The sequence below is a fragment of the Pinus tabuliformis genome, chromosome 5_1 (genome assembly GCF_031772625.1).
Source record: "Pinus tabuliformis cultivar Carrire ecotype Pingquan chromosome 5_1, CPIR1, whole genome shotgun sequence".
NCBI classification, from domain to species: domain Eukaryota; kingdom Viridiplantae; phylum Streptophyta; class Pinopsida; order Pinales; family Pinaceae; genus Pinus; species Pinus tabuliformis.
In genome coordinates, this window is record NC_142305.1 from 754,704,956 (window position 1) to 754,718,277 (window position 13,322).

General features: G+C 36.0%; 1 protein-coding gene across 5 annotated transcripts in view; it reads right to left on the reverse strand.

The window, feature by feature from the left end:
• The window catches only part of LOC149167138 (MATE efflux family protein), a 327,697-nt gene extending 321,295 nt beyond the window's left edge, over window positions 1-6,402 (reverse strand). For 4 of the 5 annotated variants that reach the window (XR_016260910.1, XM_089432874.1, XM_089432877.1 and 1 more), the window contains exon 1: window positions 6,156-6,399. The gene's annotated coding sequence lies outside the window, so the exon portion shown is untranslated. Of the gene's footprint in view, window positions 1-6,155 lie in introns of all 5 variants that reach the window. The other variant, XM_089432878.1, reaches the window with a different exon arrangement.
• Window positions 6,403-13,322: the final 6,920 nt, after the last annotated feature.

Genomic DNA, 13,322 nt, shown 5'->3' on the forward strand with positions numbered 1-13,322 from the left:
ATCAGAGTCTTCATATCTTTCTAAGAGATATTCTAGTCAACTCTTCTTGGTCTCGGATGTTGAATGCCTTTACCATGGTTGCATATCTCACGATCTCTTCCTTCCTTTCTTCACACGTTTCTTTCCCAGGAGCTTCCAATCAAAGTTCCTCAATTGTAGTCAACCACCTCATACTTCATATGAGGACATATTATGTTGATTTCATCTAGTGTGACTCATGCCTTCCGACATTCTTTCATAGGAGGAGATTCCTTTCCTTTGATCATGCTTCTCAAAATTGAAGTAGTGATCAATGTTACCTGCAACCATACTACATGACATTATAATATTTAATACAAGCATACATACCTCATTTACCTTTAGGTCATCTAGGCTTCTTTCAACAGCTTCCTTGATTGAAAAGATCTTCAACCCCTTGATCTGCTTCATCTCTCATGTCATCATACCATCATCCCATGAACTCCACAAGTTGGAGTTCCTGATGAAACACTTGCTTCCTCTCTAGATCGGTGAATCCTCCAATGAGGATTCCATCTCGCATATCCTTATTCAGCAGATGTTTCCCTTTTAAACTGATGTATGATGAGACTTGTCCTGGATGACTTCTTCCTTTGATCTTTCAATGAGGTCACCAAGAGCTATATCCTTCAAAGTTGACTATCAGACATCCTTCATGTTTCCTATGGTGATGTCACAAGCTCTTGTTTCTAATGCTTCCATGATGCCACGATGCATCTTATTATTTATTATAGCCATATCCTATAACATAAGATTTAGAAGCTATGTCAAGCCCCTTTGTGAGGGAGACTATCTCAGACATAGTAGAGATCTCTTACTTCCTCTTTTCTTGGACTTCTTCTTTTCAGCTTCCTCCACTTCTTCGGTGATATGGGCTTCTTCTCTTCTTTTGATATTGTCCCTTTAAGACAAACTTTTCTGAATGTCCATAATTTTACATTCATAGCATTGAATCTCAGCTATGCTCTTCTTTCTTTTTCCGAGCAACAAATTTTCCAAACTTCCCTTTTCTTTCTGCAAATGTTTGAGTCCTTTAACCTTCAACACTTTTTCCCTCAACTTGTCTTCTTCTATCTTGCATAGAAACCACAAGTTGTCGAATGAGGTAACTTTCTTATCCTCGTGGATATTTGTTACCTTTTTCATCAGTTAGTGCATTTAGAACAATGATGATTATCTTCTTATCATCTCTCCCAGATCTCGCAGTTGAGATCTTATGAAGATATCCCTTCATTTTTTTATACCTTCAATTTGTGTAGATCAAATCTAAGTCATGTGACCTTCTTTATCATATCTTCGGAGAATATTCTTACGAGTTTATCATATACATCTCTTTGATGTCTCCAATATTGCTATATGAGGGGACCTTTCATAAGAATCCCTCTCCATGAATTCTGAGACCTTTTTCATTGATGTGTTCAATGACTTCACTTTCTTCGAGGACTATGTCTATCCTCCTTTTTCATGCAAGGAATTTTGATGACCCAACCAGCTTATAGATCTCCTTGCAAACACGAAGTCATTTTACCAAATTTGATTAAAGAATGAAAGATACTTACTTGACAAGTGAAGATGAAATCTTCATCTTGATCACTTTGATGATGGTTGAAGAAGATGTATTAGTGCTCCCTTTTGGATGATCTTCTTCCAAATGAAAAAGCCTTTCTTCAATAAAGAAGACAACGCCTTTTGATCTAGCTCCTTTTGATGATGGTGATTGATGAGGATTTCTTTGTTGCTTCCTTGGATGATCTTCTTCAAGGGCAAGGATAGCATCCTTGCTTCAATGAGAGGGAACTTGCCTCATAGCTTTGAAGATGATGATAATGCCTTCTTGCTTTCAAGATACTTCAACTACTTTGGTAGTGAATGAGTGCAGATCATAATTGCTTCTAGGGTTTCAACTTTCTTCAAGATGATGTGATCTTCATCTTTAAAGTCCTTCGAGCTACCTTTCTTTGTAGATAACTTGATGAGGGTTTTTGTGGTATTTTGATGATGATTAGAGGATCCAAAACTTTTGTTGTTGTAGACTGCTTCTTCGATCTAGGGTTTTATCCTTCAATGTAGATCTTGATCTTTTGCTTTGATAACCTTCGACTTGCTTTGATGCCTTTCTTGAAACTCAATCCTTGAATGTCTCTTTGATTAGATGCCCTTCCTTTGACTTCAGCACCTTAGCTCTGATACCATGTTGAGAAATCTAGGGCATTAGAATTAGGTGATTTCTCTTTTATTAGTGACTGTTTGTGAATGTTTTTTACTTGTTTAGATTAGGATCTTCTTCATGTTAGATTATTAGTGTTCTTCTTCATCAAACAATAACCAATGCATGAACATAAATAGATAAGAGACACAACATGTAGGCTATGAGCCAGGGCCAAAACCTCTCACTCTTTGAGAGGAAAACCCGTAGAAATTCTTCTTATAGAGATTCCAATTGACGAATACCAAGACCAAGACACTTGACCTATTAGCAACTCCAAGATCAAGATACAAGTTTCCTTTGACAATCAACCTTCTTCTTGCCTCCTCTTCCTCTTCGACCTTCTTTGCTTATGAACCGAGATCATCTCCTATCGAACTATAGACATACTCATCATTATCACATCACTGAACTATGATCTTTGAGCAGTTATGAACACCGAATCTCTGTGGCTTTATTATAACATTGATATGTGACTTCCTCATAGCATAGAAACCCAAAACTCATAACTGTATTGCAATCTGAACTATTGACTGATACAGAACTCCTTGACTGTGATTATATCTGAGTTCCTTGACTGTAAGATTATCTAAACTAGTTACTTTATGACATTGAATACTCCATGGACCTTCGTTGCCCCTTCAATACCTTCTCCGAGCTTATCTTTTCTTTGTGATCTGAATCTCAAAGAATCTGAGCTTTACTTACTGTGATTAGCCTTAAACAGGACTCGTTGTCCCTTCCTTACCCATCCGAAGATCTCAAAGATGCAATCGAACTGTTTTCTGTTCTTAGCCACCGAAACTTCAAAGGAATCCGAACGGTTTAACTGTGGAAATGCGGATACCTTATACGCCTATATATAGTAGTCTGCCCATATATACAAGCCGACATGTATTCAACGAAGCGATGTATCTCTTAATTGTGAGCCAACATGAGTTTGATATTCCTTCTATGAGCCGACATGAAGAGGAGAACCGTGCTTGTCTTTGGAGGGCTATTTTACAATCCTATAGACCATAATATATTTTACATATCCCCAAGTAGGGCTTCTCCATACATGACATTGACTTTATGACTCTAATGATAAATCCTAAGGCTCTCAATGGGAACCATCTAGAATAAAACCACTTGCTCATGAAACCCATGAAGCAAGGCTTACAAAAATAATTTTATTTTTTTCATTACATCATTTACAAAAGTCACAATTACATGTCATTATGAAGACTGAACCTAGGTACACTTCTCAACATCATGAACAGTCGTAGTTTTCTTTAAATAGAAATGTTATTTTCTTTCAAAACCCAAGTTTAAGAATGTTGATTAAGTAGAAGAATGAGGAGTCTAGAGAAGTATTGCTGTGAGCCACCGAAGGGAGAGACAAAGACACTACAACCAGAGTTTACACCAGTAGAGACCCTAGTGCATGCCTAATCAACCAATTAAACCAGAATCAATTATATTTTCCTTACTTTAGAGTAGTTTTTCATTTCAAGCATGTGTGCTTGGAATTTCTTCTTTGGTCAATAACCTACATAAGTGAAAGGACAATTGTTGTGTGGGCCTTTCCCAGGGCATAGATGCTTGGAATTTCTTCTTTAGTCAATAACCTACATAAGTGAAAGGACCATTGTTGTGTGGGTCTTTCTTAAGCATGGATTCCCAAACCCTGATTTTTGGCCAATGTAAGCTTTTGTAGTGTAGACAAAAGAAGATTAGTTCCTTTTCTCGTTGGGTTCATTAATTAGAATTTTGCTTTAAGCTTGCAATTTAGAATTTGAATCTTTCCACTGCAGTGACTTAGCTATCATTTATGTTTTTATCTCATATTAGTTTAAATATTATTGTCAAATTGCATTTTTAGTTAAATCATAAAAGCTACAACTTTAGATTTCTTTAGAATTGAATATAAGCAATTTCATTTTTTTAGCACTAAGTGACAATAGACTCTAGAGTAAATCTAAGACTAGCTCTTCACATATAGTGATGTGTTTCTAAGTTTACAGAGTCCAAAATTGATGAGATTTGTGTCGTAATTTATGCAAATAAATTAGACCAACAACCAGCCTCAATTTTGGCCCTAGAATTAGTGATTATAAGCATGTATTGGATTCACCTCAATACCGATATACATTTCTTCATGTTCCATTGGAGTATTTTACCTTTTATTAAGTCATTGCCTTTGGGCATGGCAGTGACATTGGTTGTCTACACCAAGTCTTATGCCTTTTTGGTGAATTACAATATTTGAAGATCAACAACATTATTAACCACGATGGAGCATTTTAATTTTTAGTGAGTACAACCTTCGAGGTTAACAACCTTCACTAATCACTTTCTTTCTTTTGTGACTATAATGATGATGTTAAAAAATTAGAGCCACAAATTAGTGAGTCAGAATTGTGTACGACTTTTATCTCATGGAAAATGGCAATGAAATTCAAGTGGCACTGACCATGTGCATCCTTGGCCACATGGGATGTTTGGTGTTAGGCATGCTTTATCCTCACACTGGAGGTTATTGGTGTGATGGTTAATCTAAGTGGGTTGCATTACAACTGACCAAAATATTTTCTATAGATATACATGTATCTGAAGTTGTGGTTGCAGGATGAAGAGAGATCATTCGCGACACCTGCCTATGCATGCTTGCCTCTATTGATAGATTATGTTTCTCGGCATACTTGGCAAAAAGTAAATATAGGTTGAAAAAAATGAAGATGGGAGATCTAAATTACCAAAAACTACTCCTTTAAGCACGATACATCCATTTTAAAATTGCCTTCAAAGAGAGAACACAAGAAGTATAACCATTTGTTGAGAGTAATAGCTAAGAAGCGTACCTATTTATTGAGAATGATAGTTAAATGGATAGTTAGAGGATTATAAACTATACTATAATCTTACTAAATTCATAGTTCCTTGAATGCATGCATCCTCTCTGCTACATCCAAGAATTAATCATAGCTAACTACAGTTGAAATATCGATCGCCATTAACCACACTAAAGATTGATTGTAATTATCCGTGATTAGAATTGGCCATCACCCACAAGTAACAAGAAGAAAGATTTAAACAAGTATAAACCACGGTTAAAAAAAATCTGAAAATAACAATAATTTAAAATTTGCATCAGTTTACATTTCATCGAACCTACTATCATGCCCTTAGGAGTTGAGAGATTGATCAATGATCGATTAGTCCCACATGCATACATAAATATGTTACCAACAGAAATACAGTTTTTCTGTATGAAAAGAAACCTCCACAAGTGAAGTAGGGTGTGCCTTGGACTTCTCCAAATCAGAAAGGACTATTTCAAATTTAGATGGTTTTAAATTCATGTAATCATATAAGAAACTGGGACAGGAATAAACAATTGATCAGAAATGCAGATTTCCCATATGCAGGATTATTCCAAACAGCTTACCATTTATGCAGTTCGCTATCTTGATACCTAAAAGAACCTGCCCTGCTCTAACATGCAGAAAGATCATGGACCTGTTGTTGCCCTGAAACCTGAATATATTTGCTCCAAATACAGAATGTTCTAATTTTGGGGGAGGTTGGGAGACTGTTGAACAATTTGAGGGCCTCTTTCAAACTACTTCCGACAATTGGGAACTAGTTAAGAGTTTTCACCCTACAATTGACAGTGTGGTTTGGTTTTAGATATGTCTACTGCATATTCCGCTTTGAGTTACACGTCTGGGACTATCTACACTTAAAAGCTTAAGCTCCGACAATACTGCTTTTGCTTAGACCATGTGATCACATGAATGCTACCATTAAAACAACCAGACAGACAAAGAAAACGTAAAAGAAGACCAACCAGAAATCCTAAACTAAAATTAAAAAACCATCGAAATAAACAAAACTTTCAAGCAATATTGAGCATAGGCAGCTTTAAAGAAATAAAGAAAAAAAATACCTGGTATTTCAGTGCATGCAAATCACTGCATTCCAGAAACAATCCATGGCAGCAACAGTATAGACATACATATCGAAATGGGTGACAATATTTTACTGAATGTTTGAAGACGGGTTAATAATATAATTAAATGCTGGCCCCATTGAATGACCTTTATCCTTGATCAAACCTAAAAACCAGTGCTAAAAACCAGTGCATGACCTTTATGCTTTGGTTTTATCAATCTAGGAAGGTGTTTTATTTCTTTTTATTATATCCAGTCCAACTACGGGAATGTGTTCATGGGTCATTAAATGGACAGCGCTCTGAGTGGGAATCCAGTATAACGACATGTCAGTTTAACGTCTAATGTTATATAAATAATAATTAATATGAGATTTAACAGTAAGATTTGTTGGGTGAAATTTACGAGATGAAGGTTCAAATCTCCTTGAATATATATGACTTTTTGTGTCTTGGCTAGAAGAGTAGGCGACCCAGAGTGGACCTCTAGCCTTTTGTTGAGGCGTAAGTTAATTGCTAATGTGCTATTGCACCTAAATAAATATAAATATAAATGAACCAGATATGGTAATCAAATAAAACATTTTTTATATTTACTCCAAAGATATAGTAAATAAACAAAAATATAAATAAGGCATAAGTTAATTGCTATTGAGTTGTTACACCAAAATAAATATAAATATAACAAAATAAATATAAATATAAATAAACCAGATATAGTAAACAAATAAAACCTTTTTTATATTTACTCCAAAGACATGGTAAATAAACAAAAATATAAATAAACTAGAGTACATTAAATAAATAAAACCTCATTGTATATTTAATGGATAAACTTCTTTATATTTATGAAAACTCAATAACGAGATTTTATTTAGGCAAAGCCTATGGGTCAAATACCACGGGACAAATAATTATTAATACCATGGGCCAAATACCATATTTATAAAAGAGGTATGGTAAATAAATAAATATAAAAGAGGTATAAAGAGATATGGTAAATAAATAAAAATATATCAAATAGGATTAGAAAACAACATCTAATTACATACCAAGCCTATGGGCCAAATATCATGGTAAATAAAAGAAATATGATAAATAAATATAAATATAAATAAAAGTATGGTAAATAAATAAAAACTCTTTTTATATTTACTCCATAAACCTCTTTATACTTATTAACACTGAAAAGAGAGGTTTTATTTAGGTGAAGTGGCCACATACCATGGGCCAAATTATTATTAATACCATGCAAAAAAATATTATTAAGCCTTGTATTAATATTAAAAGATTAATAATAATATTATTATTATTAAATCTAATATTCATATTAGCATACTATAATATTAGTATTATTAAATTTAATAACTTTGGATTAATACAATATTAAATTGGTTATATTATAATATATATTAATATATCATGATATATTAACTCTACATATATATGGGAGGGAAGAACAAAGACATATAGTGATAGAGGTGGAGAGACAAGGGGAGTCACAAGGGAGTGATGGAGATAAATTGAAGAAGAGGAGAGAGGAGGAATGAAGAGAGAGAGAGGGAGAGGAGTGAGAGAGGTAGAGAAGGGTAAGAGAGGGAGAGGGAGACACAAAGATGGAGGGGAGGAGAGAGAAGGAGAGAGGGAGGGAGATAGTGAGAGGATTGGAGGGCAGAGAGAGAGAGAGAGAGAGAGAGAGAGATGGGGGAATAGAGAGGAAGGTAGGAGAGAAAGGGAGAGAGAGGAAGGATGAGAGAGAGGACTTGCGAGAGAGGAGGAGAGAGGGAGGGATAGAGAGATGGAATTGGATGGGAAGAGAGGGAGGGGAGAAGAAAGGCATAAAGAGTGAGAAGTGGAGAGAGAGATGGAGTGAGAAGGGAGAGATGGAGAGAGAGAGTGTGTGTTTAGGGGTGAGATAAAGAGACAAAGAAGGAGACGTGGAGAGAAGGGTGGAGAGAAGGAGAGAGGGAGGGATATAGTAACATAGTTGGAGAGAGAGAGAGGGGGGTAGGAGAGAAAGGGGGAGAGAGGAAGAACGAGAGACAGGAGGAGAGTGATGGGGAAGAGAGAGGATTGGAGGGCAGGGAGAGAGATAGAGAGAGAGTGATGGGGGAAGAGAAAGGGAGGTAGGAGAGAAAGGGAGTGAGAGGAAGAATGAGAGACAAGGCTTGAGAGAGAGGAGGAGAGTGATGGGGGAAGAGAGGGGATTGGAGGGTAGAGATAGAGAGTGATGGGGGAAGAGAGAGGGAGGTAGGAGAGAAAGGGAGAGCGAGGAAGTACGAGAGAGCAGACTTGAGAGAGAGGAGGGGAGAGAGAGGGAGAGAGGGAGGGATAGGGAGATGGATTTGGAGAGGGAGAGAGGGAGCAAAGAAGAAATACATAGAGAGTGAGAAGTGGATAGAGAGAGGGAGTGACAAGGGAGAGATGGAGAGAGTGTGTGTATGTTTGGGGGTGAGATAAGGAGACAAAGATGGAGAGATGGAGAGAATGGGGGAGAGAAGGAGAGAGGGGAGAGGGAGGGATATAGTAACAGAGTTGGAGGGTGAAGAGTGAGAGAGAAAAGTGGGAGAGAAAGGGAGAGAGAGGAAGAAAGAGAAAAAGGACGCGAGAGTGTGGAGAGAGTGAGGGAAGGAGAGATGGAGTTGGAGGGGCAGAGGGAGGGAGGTAAGAAGAAAGAAATAGAGAAAGAAGGGGGGAGAGAGAGAAGGAATGATAAGGAAGATGGAGAGAGAGTGAGAGAGGACAACAGGAGGGAAGAGAGATAGAAGCAGGGGAGAGGGGGAGAGAGAGAAAGAGAGGAGGAAGGAGGGATGGATAGATAGATTGGAGAAAGAAAGTGTATTTTTTGGGGGTGATATAGAGAGACAAAGAAGGAGAGACGGAGGGAGATATAGATATAGATGGAGGGGGGAGAGAGGGAAGAATATTTTTTGTACTAGATGCATTGATTTCAGTGTAGATGGTCATTTCTAATCCTATTTGATTGCTTGCACTAGATGCATTGATTTTAGTGTAGATGTCGATTTCTAATGATATTTGATTGCTTGCACTAGATGCATTGATTTCAATGTAGATGATTTCTAACCATATTTGATTTCTTGCACTAAATGCATTTATTTCAGTGTAGATGGTGATTTCTAATCCTATTTGATTGCTTGCACTAAATGCATTTATTTCAGTGTAGATGGTGATTTCTAATCCTATTTGATTGCTTGCACTAGATGCATTAATTTCAATGTAGATGAAGATTTCTAATAGTATTTGATTGCTTGCACTAGATGCATTGATTTCAATGTAGATGATTTCTAATCCTATTTGATTGCTTGCACTAAATGCATTGATTTCAGTGTAGATGGTGATTTCTAATCCTATTTGATTGTTTGCACTAGATGCATTGATTTCAGCGTAGATGTTGGTTTATAATCCTATTTGCTGACTTGCACTAGATGCAATGATTTCAATGTAGATGTTGGTTTGTAATCCTATTTGCTTACTTGCACTAGATACATTGATTTAAGTGTGAATGTTGATTCCTAATCCTATTTGAATGCTTGCATTAGATGCATTGTTTCATTGTAAATATTGTTTTCTAATCTTATTTGATTACTTGCATTAGATGCATTGATTTCAGTGTAAATGCTCATTTTTTCTTTGATGCAATTGGATGTATGATGGTACATTAATTTTAAAGTGATTGGTTTAACATTGTGCGTTGATTTCAATGTAAGCACAAAAAATTATTAACAATGTACATTGATTTTTGTGTTATAGTAATTCAACCTATTAATATTGGAGAGAAAGAGAGACAAGGTATGATGTTTAGTACAATAGCTTGAGCTAAAGATTTAAATGGTTTACAATTTAACATATCCTTTTCATATAATAAATATGAAAAGATAACAAAAGTAACAACGGTGACAATAAGAATAGTAAAAGAAAATAGTTTGAGATTAATCATAATGAAGACTATTTGTAATTGAATATATTCTTATTATTCACATTTTCTATCATTAAACACTATTACATTGTCACTTTATATTCAAATTTTTTATTTCATCACTTTTCATCACTGAAATTATTAACGATATTTATCATCTCAACAAACTGAGGTGACTAAGCAAATTTAAAATTAAAATGACCAGATTAATCTTAGACATATTTAGCATATTTAAAATGATTATATTAAGATTAGATGAATTTATATATTATTGATAAAATTAATCATATGTTCGTTATATTTTCTTTGGCCGCACACGACTGAAACCAGCCTAGATCCATCTTAACTCTAGATTTATCAAGCGTTGAGAGGGATTAAATCTCCTGATGATGAACCACACTGGTTGGTTCGAAACGCGTCGATAAATGATGTCTCATGTGATCTTCGCCGAATTTTTTTTTGTAAAAAAGGGATTAAATATCTCGAGGTGCAAATCGTTGCTTAAGTTTTTTCACTCAGAAAAAAGGTTTGCACCTCGAGAGATTTGATCCCTCTCGGCGCTTGATAGATCCAGAGTTAAGATGGATCTAGGCTGGTAGTTAGACAACTTTGAAAAAAAAAAAATTAAAAAGGAGTTTAAAATTAAAATTAATGTTTATCTTAACTTTGAAAAAAAAAGGACTTTGAAATTAAAAGTATTGCTTATATTTTCTAGAAATTACATTGATAAGAGGGGCGCCAAGAGCAAATAATCCGAACTTAAACAGAAACACAACAACTTACAAATATAATCATAAACACAAAGATGCAACAGAAAAACATTTCATTTCATTAATAGAAAAATATTGAACTCTGCTTACAAACATAATGGAAATAAGATAGCTCGGGTGATGGTAGCTTATCTTTGAGAAGAGATGTGGTGGCTACATGCCCCTGAACTAAGTTACAATGAGGCTCAACGGGCCTTTTTATTATTGAATGATAAGAGAAAACCCTAAACAACCAAAACCCTAACCCGAGGAGATGTAACACCAAGAGTTTATGGGCCCCGTTGGGGTTAGATGGGCAACCAACTTCCCGGGGTCGTATCTTGCTCATATTATCTCTATTTGACGCGTATGATACCTCGTTGGAAAGATCTCTTCGAGGACTACAGCTATTGATGCAGTTTCCATAACAACTACTAGAGCAATTTTACCAAAAAAAAAAACAAAACAAAAAAAAAAAAAAAAAAAAAAAAAAAACCAACAACAACAACAACATCGTTTATGGCCTCAAAACGGCTCCAGAAGTTCGGGACCCGAAAAATTGCCAAAAATAGTAAATTGTGCTACAATTAAGGAAACAGAGGAAACTGACTGGGGAGGTCTAGGTGGAATAGGTGGGTGTCCACCAATATCTACCTAGATTAGCGGGAGGGGTACTATTTCGCCCCAATGAACAAGCTGAGATAAGTTATGCATGGGGTCTAGGAGTGGCAACCAACAATAAAGCGGAATTGCTAGCCATGTGGAAAGGGTTGGACTTAACAATCTCCCTAGGAATAAAGAAAATTAAAGTGGTTGGGGATGCCTTATTAGTTATAAGGATATTTACTCCCACTAATGTTAATAAATATGACCCAAAATCCTCTATAGTTACAAGGATAGAATATCAGCTCGAAAATTTTAAAAATTCTAGTTGTTTCATATCCTCTGGCACCTCAATATGGTTGCCAACGAGATGGAAAATCGTGGTGCTACCTTGGGCGATGGGAGGTGTGAACTTGGTAGGAGGGAAGTAGGCCACATACCCATCCCATAAGAGAATGTCAGACAATGAAATGAACGCTCTCCTTGAATCTGTTAAGGGTTGGATGATGTGGTCGATCGTGACAGGAATGCAAGACAGATGGGATAAAGAACGTGAGCCTTCAATGCATGGGACCCTTTTGGATCCCAAGACCATCACCTCAAATCGCATGCATAAGTTATTATCTAAGCTCGTGGATAAAACAAAGAATCCATCATCTCAGAAAGGAAGACAGACTATGTATTTCTTAAGCGAATTCATGGTGAAGCGATGGACAACGTCTTGTTATCCAGTGAATTGGCTGCAAGGGTGGTTTGGTAGATCCATTAAACAATGGGCTTATTTAATGGGTCTACAAATTGAGGATCTCCAGGCGATCATGGCACGAGCCGAGGTGAATGAGGAGCAGGAAGGACTGGGTGTTTATAAGAGCATGTAGACTCCCCCTGAACCATATGTTGTGCCAAGTGTGGAGTGTCGGCTTGAAAGTAGTGTGCGCTAGAAGGATATTGTCATGGAGTCGAAGAAGACACAGGTTGGGAATCTCCCTAAGGAATACTTGGCTCGTTGGAAGAAAGCCGCATAGTTTTTGTTTAAATTGGTGATAAGTAGGCTAGATCTCATCACTTACCATGTTGAACTATTGGAAAAGGATCATGCAATGAATGCAAAGTGTATCAATGCGAGGTTTGAAAGTGTGGAAGCATCATTGAAAAAGAATATAGCGAAAATGGAGACCGGCCCGCTAACCTCCAACTTGGAATTGATCAGCAATAGCATTTTTAGTGAGGTAAAGGAAATTATTGCAGGGTTCACTGAGGAGGTTGTAGTGCAGCTGCAAAAATGTGAAGGAGAAGGCGATACAGGAGCAAGGCCGAGCAACCAAGACAAGGAGGATTGCAAGGAAGCAATGAATTCCATCTTTGGTTAATGTTTGTTTACGCGTTGTCACTATTTTTGGATTTTGGGTCTTTTCTTCCAGGTTTATGGGAAATTTCAGTTTTATTATAGTTCTTAAGGCATTTAGAAGGAAGAAAATGGTATTATGGATGTACTGGGATTTGGAAATAGATGCTCAAACTGATGCAAGTTTTACTGTGATATTGTAAAAATGACTATGGCCGTGTAAATCCATATTTTTTAATATAAAAGTACTTGTTTTGTTAAAAAAATAAAAATAAATAAAATAAATAAATAAAAAATAAAAATAAAAAATTATGTTGATAAGTGTATCTATATTGTAAAGAGGGTGTTGGATTTTAGTGTTTTTTTACTACTATATATATATATATATATATATATATATATATATATATATATATATATATATATATATATATATATATATATATATAGATATAGATATAGATATTAACAAGAATGGTTGAATTTATTTTATAGCAAAAGGTTGGGCCGGAGCCTAACACCACTATTAC